We start from the raw sequence: 11,842 nt of genomic DNA, 5'->3' as shown, positions 1-11,842 counted from the left end.
AGGAGAATCCCTTTTTTGTTTGTTTGTTGTTTGTTTTTTGTTTTTGTTTTTGAGGTAGAGTCTCTCAGTTTTAGCCCTGGCTGTCCTGCCTGGACTTGCTTTGTAAACCAGGCCGGAACTCACAGGGATCTGCCTTACCTTTGCCTTCTGAATGTTGGGATTAAAGGCGTGCGCCAACTAGAATCATAGGTTTAAGGCCAGCACAGGCTGCACTTAGAGGTGCTTGGTCAGAAAAAAGGCAACACTTTTTTTTTTTTTTTAAGATAGGATTTTACTCCATAGCCCGGGCTAGCCTGGAACTCACAGCAGCCCTCCTTCCTCAGCCATTAGAGAACCAGGATTATAGGCAGTACTTAAAATGAATCTAGCAACAGCTGTCCGTCTCCAGTCACCTAATATTGTCCTTTAATTTCAGCCATGGTGTCCTATCTGAGCAAGTAGTATTCTGTCTAGAATATCCCAAGCATGCCCTCTCTTCTCTTTTGTAACCGTGCATACCTTCACTCTCCTGTCTCAGGCAGGGGGACATTTGAAAGGCCAATTAGAAAAGCATTATTTCTTCCTTTTATGCTTAGTGATGCAAAGCTCTGTGGGGCAGGGTCTTTAGAACCGCAAACCCTCGGTGTAGGTTCTGCATTCTTGTCTCAACAAGTTCCGGCTAGTTTGGCAAATATTTAAAAAAAAAAAAAAAAAAGAATGAAGACAACTGATGATAGAAGGGGTGCTGGCCTGCGGAGAGGTTTGGGGTGCTGGCCTGCGGAGAGGTTTGGGGTGCTGGCCTGCGGAGAGGTTTGGGGTGCTGGCCTGCGGAGAGGTTTCGAAACTCACTGCTCCTTGTTTTTGGAGTTCCCAGAATTTCTACGATTTTACCAGATGTTTAAGGTCAGGATCCCGAGTGCCTGTTTCGTCCTCTATTTTTGAAATTCCTGCTCCTCACATTTTAATGCATACTTTAATGATTGCCAGTCATTGCTAGACTACTGTAGGAGAAATGGGGATGCCCGAGGCAGAAAATATTCTGTTTTTTCAATGAAATGGACTGTGTCCTGTTCCCCTCTTCCCATTGTTTGCATCCTTTATTTCTTTTGTGAGGAAGAGAAAGGAGAGCAGGAACCCAGCACCCCGCTTTCTCGGGTAGCTGTGTAACTTCTAAGGGGCACACTTGGAAGCCACATTTGTCTTTCTGCTGAGCCCTGACTGGCTTCATCTTTTCCTGTTTCCCTCTTCTTGCTGTCCTCGCTGTGAAAGGAAGGGCTCCTTCCCTCCTCCCCGTTCTTCCACCCCTTCCTCTTTACCACATTTTTTTCTTCTTTTTACCTCTCCATTGTGGCCTCTTGACCTCCCCACGGAGTGACAAAAGGAGAACCCTTGAAGAGATGCTGCTGTGGGAATGTTAATGAGCCTGTCCCACAAAGGGGCAAAGACTTTACTTCACTGAGTTGGAAAAAAAGCCCCTTTCAAAAGGGATTTCTGTGTGTGGTGAAGTGAAGAGGGGAGGGGAAGGAGAGAGAGGGAGGGAGAAGGAAAGAAAGGACAGGAGGGAAAGAGGAAGAGAATCAAAGGAGAGAGAGAAACAAACGCACAAGGAAGAGACCCTGTGCCAAGAAAATAGAGTAGCAATCTTTTCCCTCTTCTCTGAGATCTAATTCATGGAAAATGGGACTTAAGACTTAGTTCTTGAGACACTGAAGAAGTCCTTAAGGGCGCTGGAGATAATTCACGATAGGAAAAAGGAACTTCTTCCCTGGCATCTCCCATCTGTCCCTCCTGGGAGCCAGAGGCTCAGGGACATTCTGGGTGGAGAAGCTGGTGGTTCCGAGATGCTTTACCATGTTTTCTAATATTTATCGGCATTTCCAGTTTTGGTTTCCTGATTGCCCATTGGTGTAATGAGTTCTAGGCATGGTTTATACTGTTGTTAAAGTCTTTAATTTACAAAAGGAAACCACTTGAGCATAAGCCACTTCCCTCATTTGTGTATGGAGGTTGTTTCTGACTTTGTAAAGTGTGTATGTTAAGGGGTTAGAAAAATAACTCATCTGTCTCGAAAAACCAAAAAAAAAAAAAAGAAAAAAAGAAAAAGAAAAAAGAAAAATAACTCATGGTGTAAAAACACACCTGCTATGTAAGTCTAATAATGACCTAAGTTCAGTTCCTGGGACCCATAGTAGGAGAGAATGACTCCCAAAAGTTGTTCTCCCACCTTCACAAGCGTGCTGTGGCACCCATCCACACTCACACACATACCATACGTACACACATATATGCATATACAGACACACACATCATGTACACAACGCATGTGCATATACACCAATACACGCATCATGTATACATGCACCAGACACACAGGCCCGCATACACTCATGTATATGTATGCATGTACAGACACACATGTAAGTAATAATAATAATGTGATTTGGTCTTTCTTTGTGGAGCATTGTGCCTATTTGTCACTTCTACTGTCCTGTTTTCTGAAACCACACAGACTAAATCCCCAGCTGCTTCCTGGCAACCAGCCATCCAGTCTGCTGGTCTTGCCTTTTCTAGGCTGGTTTGAACACCAAGAACCCGTATCATGGTCTCTAGACCATTTCAAGTCTCCTAGAGTCTCAGAATCTCTTTAGGTCTCCTCCTCCTCCTCTTTGGTTTTTGAGACAGGGCTTCTCTGTAACAAATAGCCCTGGCTGTCCTGGAATCATTCTGCAGACCAGGCTGGCCTCGAACTCACAGAGAGACCCACCTGCCTCTGCCTCCCAAATGCTGGGATTAAAGGCATGCTCTACCACTGCCTGTGAGAATATTCTTGATGATATCTAATTCCTAGTTATCAACACTTTAATTGCAAATCTTTTAAATCTGTCTTTGGTAGAGTCTATTCATTCACATTACTAGTTAAACAGATGGATTCAGATGATAGCATATATCAGATATCTCTCTCTCTCTCTCTCTCTCTCTCTCTCATATATATATATATCTCAGTTCTATCATAATGGGTTTCATTATGGTATTTTATACATGTATATAATATTTTTAATCATATTTACACCCTGCATTAGTCGGGGTTCTCCAGAGAAACAACTGATAGAATGAATTTATAAAGATGGGATATATTATCTTACAGCCTGTGGTCTGACTATTCCAACAATGGCTGCCCTTCAAGTCCATGAGGCTGGATATCTCAGATGGTCTTTAACCCTGAAGAAACAGGCTCTAGTATCATGAAAGAATGACTCGCCAGTGAGAGGGAGGGTAAGCAGGCCCTCTTTCCAAGTTTTTGTTTGTTTCGAGACAGGGTTTCTCTGTGTAGCCTTGGCTGTCCTGGTCTCACTTTGTAGACCAGGCTGACCTTGAACTCACAGCGATCCACTTGCCTCTGCCTCCTGAGTGCTAGGATTACAGGCGTGTGCCACCATGCCCAGATCCAAGTTCTTTATATAGGTTGCCAGCAAAAAATGTGGTCCAGGCTCAAAGTGGGCCTTTCTCCCTTAAAAGATACAAATTTAGTGTGGCTCTTCCCACTTCAAAGAATTCAATCAAGAAAAAGCCCTCACAGGCGTGCCCAGCTGCTTGTGGGTTAGTCAAGTCCAGATGTGGTCAGGTTGAATCCCTCACAGGTGTGCCCAGCTGCTTGTGGGTTAGTCAAGTCCAGATGTGGTCAGGTTGAATCCCTCACAGGTGTGTCCAGCTGCTTGTGGGCTAATTAAGTCCAGATGTGGTCAAGCTGTCAAGCAGGAATAGCTATCACACAACCCTACCCTTTCTTGTGCCCTCCTCTTCTTCTTTCCAACTAATCCTACGTGTGTGTGTGTGTGTGTGTGTGTGTGTGTGTGTGTGTGTACGTACATGAGTGTGTGCATGTGTGTCCCAGTGAGTTTAATTAGGGTTGCTTAAGGAGCATGGGTGAAGGTTTTTTGTTATGGTGGTAGTAACTAGTAAGTACAAAACAGAACACAAAACAGATTTTGTTCTATTGACTATTGTATAAGGTTTCCCCCGCCCCCCTCATTTTATGAGACAGGGTTTCTCTGTATAGCTTTGACTATCCTGGAACTCGCTCTGTACACCAGGCTGGCCTCAAATTCACAGAGATCTGCCTGCCTCTGCCTCCCAAGTGCTGGGATTAAAGGCCTGTGCCACTACTATCTGATGACTAATGTGTAGTTTTTAAAAGATTTCTAGTTTTTTTTCTAGTGCTGGAGATGGAACCTGGTACCTTGCTCCTTATTAGTATATTATATATTCTACCATTGAGCCTGTTCTTAGCCTTATGCAGCTGTTTTGTAATTGGATTTCAGTTTTTGTTTGTTGTTTGTTTTGTTTTGGTTATTTTTGAGATAGTGCCTGGCCTCAAAATCACAGATATTAGCCTGCTCCTACCTCCCTAGCTTTGGGCTTCAATAATTAATTAATTAGTTAATTAATCCACCTGCCTCTGCTTCCTGAGTGCTGAGACTAAAGGTGTGAGCCAATACCAAGCTGGACTTAATCTTTTGATGGCATCTCAATATAAAGACTTATTTATTTATTATTGTGTATGCAGAGCTCTGCTTGCAGGTGTGCTTTCAAGCCAGAAAAGGGCATTGGATCACATTAGAGATGGCTATGAGCTGCCATGTGATTGCTGGGAATTGAACTCAGGACCTCTGGAAGAGCAGTCAGTGCTCTTAACCTCTGAGCCACCTCTCCAGCCCTCTTTTCCCCCACCCCATTTTTTTTTTTTTGAGACAGAGTTTCTCTGTGTAGCCTTGGCTGTCCTAGACTCACTTTGTAGACCTTGAACTCACAGAGATCCACCTGCTTCTGCCTCCCTAAGTGCTGGGATCACAGGCCTGTGACATTGTGTCTGGCTGCAGTCTTATAAAATAAGTATTACTTTAGTATTTGGGTGGTGGTTTGAACAGATATTGGGGGCTGGGGCTTGTACCCAGGTCTTCATGAATTCTGTACATCTCCCATTCCTAATGCCTAATGCCTAACACTCATGTGTTTGACTCATATGTTGGAATGCTTGGCTCAGAGAGAGTGCGGCCTTGTTGGAGGAACTGTGTCACTGTGGGGGGGGGGGTTGAGCATCATTGAGGTCTTATATATGCTCCAGCTCTGCCCAGTGTGATACAGTCTCCTGCTGCCTTTGGGTTAAGATGTGGAACTCTCAGCTCCTTCTCCAGCACCATGTCTGCCTGGACTCGCCATGCTTCCCACCGTAGTGATGGACGAAGCCACTGACCCTGTAACCAGCCCCAGTTACATGTTTTCCTTTCTAAGAGTTACCTTGGTCATGGTGTCTTTTCACAGCAATAAAACCCAGATTGAGACAACCTGCTTTACTATTATTAATAATAATGGTTATCATTCTTTTTTAAACATATTTTATTACTTTATTCATATTACATCTAAATTGTTATCCCATCCCTTGTATCCTCCCATTCCTCCCTCCCTCTCATTTTCCCCTTACTCCCTTCCCCTATGACTGTGACTGAGGGGGGCCTCCTCCCCCTGTATATGCTCATAGGGTATCAAGTCTCTTCCTGGTAGCCTGCTATCCTTCCTCTGAGTGCCACCAGGCCTCCCCATGCAGGGGACGTGGTCAAATATAGGGCACCAGAGTTCGTATGAAAGTCAGACCCAACTCTCCACTCAACTGTGAAGAATGTCCTGTCCGTTGGGTAGATCTGGGAGACACAGTCCCAGGCTGGCCTCAAAATATAGTGAAACATGACCTTGAATTTGGCTCCTTCTGCCTCTACCTCCTGCATGGTGAGATTTGACCAATTAGACTACTCATTCCAGGTTTTGTGTGTGTGTGTGTGTGTGTGTGTGTGTGTGTGTGTGTGTGTGCTAATTAGTGGGAGTCTGATAGAAAAAAGGATGAAGGAAGGACCCTGGGAAAATAGGTATGTTATGCAAGAGAAGTTTTTTTTCTCCCAACTCTTATTTTCATCTCTACTCTACAGATGTCCACCAACATATATATGTGCATATATATATGATGTTATAAGTAATAAGTAATAAGACATAACTTGTGGAACTGAAATTAACACATTTATTTACAAACAAGTCCGCTCCAGGTACAATGAAGATTCTGCAGCTTAGCTTAAATTTAAATTTAAATTGCCTCCACTTATCACCTGCTTGTCCTCAGGCATTTTATTTAACTTCTATGAGTCTTGGTTTCTTTCTATGCAAATTTAGGCCATTAACACTTACTTTACAGGATTGAGGATTTAATAGAATTCAGTGAGGCACTTGGCCTATGCCTGGCTGTCTTCCAAACTTACTACACTTCGTAGCCCTAACCTCAGGTTGCTGTCCTAGATAGGCCACAATGGGTCTTCCCATCTTCAGAGAAAGGACAGCTCACTTCTAGCTACAGAGAAGGACCTGATTAGAATAGAGGCAGATCATAAAGACACGTCACGTGGCAAAACTAGAAAACATATTGTGATTGTGTGTAAGTTTATACGTAGGCTGCAGAGGTCACTGTCAGGTGTTCAGTGTACTCAATAAACGGTTCTTCCTTTTCTGGTCCAAAGGGTGGCTTACACCATTGACCAGGAGTCTTTTTCCTATTAGGTACTTTAGTGGCTGGGCAGTCCACTAAAGCTAAAAACTAAAACAACTAAAAAAAAAAAAAAAAAAAAAATCCAAACAACTGAACCAAGCCCCCACAAAACTAACCCAACCAACTCCGCCCTCCCTCTTTGTGCTAAAAAGCATTATCTGTCTTTCACAGATCTCTGTGCAGCCCCCTCCCGCCGCCCCCCCCCCGCCCCCGCCCTTCTGTGTCTGTAGGCATCTCTTGTTCAAATTTACCACATTCTCTCAGAAAGCCCGGAGGAACATAAATGGTTTCTGAGCTGCTGGTCAAACACTGATTCCTATGGAAACCGAGGACCGAGAAAACAAAAAAGGGAGGAAGAGACAGTCGCTGCGTTTGCTCTAAACTCTTTCCGGCCTCTCTTTCTCCCCCCTGCCCCCCCCCCACCCCCCCGCCCATTTGAGCTAGTGTTTTCGAGTATTTAGAAGGGACTAACGTGACATCGCTGGCATACTCAGTGATGGAAAGCAGTAGGACATTGCCACCTGGTGGTAGAAATGTCAAACTACCACCGAAAGAGAAGACCTAATTAATGCGAAGATTTGAGTTTCCCGAGTCTCTCCTAGGAAAGAGTAGCTGATACATTTAACACGTTCTCAGCATAAATTATTCTAGGATTTAAACATTGGCTGGAAAGATAGCTTTGAGGTTAAGATGGGCTACTGCTCTTGCAGAGGACCTGAATTCTGTTTTCAGCACCCCTACTGGGCAGCTCACAACTGCCTGTAACTCAGTTCCTCTGGCTTCTGTGGCTTCTCCACTCACGCACACATACCCTAACACACAAGCACACATACAAATACACAAGTAAAATATCTTATATTGACGGACGTAGTGGTGCACGCCTTTACTCCCAGCTCTCGAGAGGCAGAGGCAGGTGGATTGCTGTGAGTTCAAAGCCAGCCTGGTCTACAAAGTGAGTCCAGGACAGGCAAGGCTACACAGAGAAACCCTGTCTCAAAAAACAAAACAAAACAAAATAAATAATCTCCAACTTCCCTCCCCCACACCCCCACCAAATTTTATACTGGTGACTGTTTTAAAATACAAAAATGGGGCGATTTTTTGGGGTGTGTGTAAGGGATCTCAGGAAGAAGTTTTTGTTTGTTTTTTGTTTTTTGAGACAGAGTTTCTCTATGTAGCCTTGCCTGTCCTAGACCTTGTAAACCAGGCTGGCCCCGAACTCACAGCGATCTGCCTGCCTCTGCCTCCTGAGTGCTGGGGTCAAAGGCGTGCACCACCACGACCGGCTCCCAAGAAGAATCTTATGTTTGCAAATCTCACACTGTGGCGGAGCTGTTGTACTCTCGGCTCCATTACATCAGAATTGCCTATCTGAATGTATTGCTGTCACAAAGCGGTGTAATGCAAGAGCCACGCAGCACCGCTGTGTGTATTCCCTCCGCCTCTTTCCGGAGTAGCCTTTGCTAGCTTGCAGATAGGAGATGCCTTTTGACACACTTTCTTTGGTTCCTCCAGGGTTGCATTTTTCTGATGCGGTGGGTTACAGCAGCTACAGTTATTGCCACAGGTGCCTGGCCGGCCGCTCTTTCTGCAGGAGCAAGGTGGACAAGGGGGATGGGCGTCTGTCTCCTCAGCCTTCCCAGGCAAATGCACCAGGGGACCTGCAACAGATGTTCTGCACTGGGAAGTGAGAAAGCATCAGGAGGGAAATGTAGTGTAGAAGAGGTAAAAATTCAAGTTGGAGGGCCAGGGATGGAGCTCAGCAGTAGAGCTCTTGTCTAGGGTGCTGGAGGCCCTGAGTTCAAGACCCAACACTGCCCCCAACAAACAAACAAACAAACAAACAAACAAAGGAAATAAGTAAAGATAAATAAAAATAAATGAATGAATGAACTAATGAATAAATAAAGTAAAGTAAAAATCCTAGCTCACCTGGGTTTTCCCTCTCACTGTTCAAGGGAAGGAACCTCAAATCTTAAGTCTTCACAAAAAGGGGTCCACCCATGAGTATTCCTACCGCTGATCTGAGAGTGGAGTGAGTGAGGCCCTGGCTTCTCAAGTGAGCTCCTTAAATCTAGTCTTTTTTTTTTTTTTTCAGTAATAGTCGAAAGCTTGCTGTATGAGTTGACTGATTAATGACTACCTCTCTTCACAGTCGTTTGTTGGGATCACAAGTTAGGAAGATAACCATGGGATCTGTTTTGCATGTTCCCTTTCTCCATCAGCAAAGCGCTGGTCCTAGCATCCAGGAGATCATCTGAGAGGGCTTGATGCTTCATAGCCTTAGTGTTGGGCTCTCAGGCACGGAGGGCTCAATGCAAGTTTATTTTTTGAATTTTTTTTTCCCCTGGAGACAAGGTGTCTCTGTGTAGCCTTGGCCGTCCTGCACTCACTTTGTAGACCAGGCCAGTCTCAAACTCACATCAATTCGCCTGCCTCTGGCTCCCGAGTGCTGGGACTAAAGGTGTGCACCACCACACCCGGCTACTTTTTGAATTGTAAAACATTTCTAATATTATTTATTTATCTATCTGTCTGTCTGTCTGTCTATCTATCTATCTATCTATCTATCTATCTAGACAGGGTTTCTCTGTGTAGCCCTGGCTGTCCTGGAACTTGCTCTGTAGTCCAGGCTGGCCTTGAACACATAGAGATCCACCTGCGCTACCACCACCCGGCTTTTACTTACTGTTTAATAAAAATAGAATGACATCATTTCCCCCCTTTCTTCCTTCCCTTCAGCCCCTCCCTCCCCTCTCCCCTCTCACCGTCCCATAGCTTCTATCCTTCCATTTGCAAATCGGCAGCCTCCTTTCTTTGTTCATTATTGTTACATATATATGCGTGTGTACGTGTGCACAGATATAAGCACACAACCTGCTGAGTCATTTTTGTGGTTTGTGTTAGTATGGTTTCCGGGCTGACCATTTTGTACTGGGCAACAGTTCCTGGGAGAGGCTACTTCTCCCTATCCCAGCAGCCATTAGCTGTCTAGGGGCGGGACTAGCTGTCTAGGGGCGGGACTAGCTGTCTAGGGGCGGGACTTGGAAAGACCATCCTGCTTCCACAATGTGTCTGCCTGCTTCCACACTGGCGTGTGTCTGTTGGTCTTGCCATCGTTCTGGTTTTGGGGAGACGTTAGCAGCAGACCTCCTTATGTTCTGCTTTTTTACAGTCTTCCTGCCCTCTCTCCCATGAAGTTCCCCGGCTCAGATTTTTGCCACTTCACCCGGAGGATAAATTCGAACCCTTCTACCTCTGTTTTCTTTCTTAACCTTGTGTGTGTGTGTGTGTTATGGTTGCATGTGTGTATGCATGCTCACATGTGTGTGGTTGCATGTGTGTGGAAGTGTTTGTGTGTGTGCATGCAAGCACACGGAGTCCGGGGACCAGTGTCAGAAATATTCCTTGATCGTACCCCATTTTATTCACGGAGGCAGGAGCTCTCCCACAGGGTCGGTCTAGCTAGCTAGCTTGTTCTGTCTCTGCCTTCTGAGCCCTGGAGTTCCAGGTGATTCATGAACTCCTCACTCTTATTTCCTCTACCCACACTACCTTTCACGCCTTCATTCTGTACTGTAACCTACAAATAGCCTTTTTCCTTTTCTGGTGCTGGGGACTGAACTTAGGACCTTATACACATGTAAGCACTTTGCCAATGAGCTATACTCTCAGCTTCTAGCAAATTTCTGTTTATTGAAATAAATTAATTTGAGAGACAGGGTCTTATACAGCTCAAGCTGGCCTCTAACTTTCTAGAGCTGAGGCTGGTCTTGAACTGCGGATCCTCCTGCCTCCATCTCCCAAGTGCTGCCGGGTGTGAGCCACCACATCAAATGTTATATGATGCTAGGCTCAAATTCATGGTGTCATGTGTGCTAGGCAAGCATTCTATTCACTGAGCTAGCCCTTAGCCCTCTGCCAGTCATTTATTAACTATGACTTCTTTGGTCCTAAACCTTCCAGGGACCCACAATTGCCGTTCCATTCAGATAAAGTACTACCCTGAGCCCCCGAGGCCTCTTACTCCTCTGGCTGTGCCCTTCCTGTACGGCCTGCCTCTCACTGCTCCTTTGATCCTGCAGCACTTTCTGCTGCTATTTCTCCTTATGTCTAAAAGCTCTCCTTGTCGCCCTAAGTGCCCCACCTCTGCCGATCTCAGTCTTCTCTTTAGTGTTCTCCATGCCCTCTCTTGTAGGGGACGGGCTACATGGCCAATGTTCAGCCATCTTGTCAGAGCCTAGGTTCCTATTTCTCCAGCAGTCTGCCATTCACCAGAAGCCAACTGACCTTGTCGTAGGTCGGCAGTTAGACACCTGTTGTGGTTTATTGTGGGGGCTGGTCACTCTAGACCCCCGAGCTACTCCTTTTCCGGTGAGACTACTGATAAGGTCAGATTAAAGGCCAGCTGCCTGCGAGCAGCAGTTCCGGGCGCCTTTTCCTGACTAACCAGATCCTTCACAACTTCCCTGGAATTTCTCTCTCTGCAATTATAGCAGCTGTAAAGGTAGACACCTGCTGGAGCATTCCAGAGTTAGGTATCCATGGCAACCCTTGCTTACGCAAATACCCATGCCTCTGTGCCTATATAAACTCTGTGAAAGTTTTCAATAAATGGGATTTGATCAGAATGTAGACTTGCCCCCTTCTTCGTGTCTTGTGTTCTGTCTCTATACAGGAAAATTTTCCTCCCGAGCGTTAGTCGAACCCCGGCTGGCTGGCTGGGCAGTCTCCGGCTGGTCTTACAGTGTGCACTCACAGTGTCACTCCACTAGGTGGCCATTCATATTAAAGGAGAAATAGAGGCTTTTATGCTTTGCTATAATGCCACATCCCTGAACACAATCCGGCCATATTATTACGTTTTTTTTTTTAAAAGATTTATTTATTATTATGTATACATTGCTCTGCCCGCATGCCTGAAGAGGGCATCAGATCGCATTATAGATGGTTGTGAGCCACCACGCGGTGGCTGGGAATTGAACTGAAGAACAGTCAGTGCTTTTACCTTCTGAGCCATCTCTCTAGCCCCCATACTACTATGTTTAAATTTTTTATTATTATTATTATTATTATTATTATTATTATTATTATTATTATTAATATTAGTGGTTTTTTGAGACAGGATTTCTCTGGGTAGCCTGGCTATCCTGGACTCACTCTGTAGACCAGGCTGGCCTCAAACTCACCAAGATCCACCTGCCTCTGCCCCCTGAGTGCTGGGAATAAAGGTGTGTGCCACCACTCCAGGCTTTAGTTATTTGTTTAAGTGTGTGG

The sequence above is a fragment of the Acomys minous genome, assembly GCF_964271855.1.
Source record: "Acomys minous genome assembly, chromosome: 18".
Classification (NCBI taxonomy): Eukaryota; Metazoa; Chordata; class Mammalia; order Rodentia; family Muridae; genus Acomys; species Acomys minous.
The sequence above is the reverse complement of the archived record's forward strand: the minus strand, read 5'-3'. Positions refer to the sequence as shown.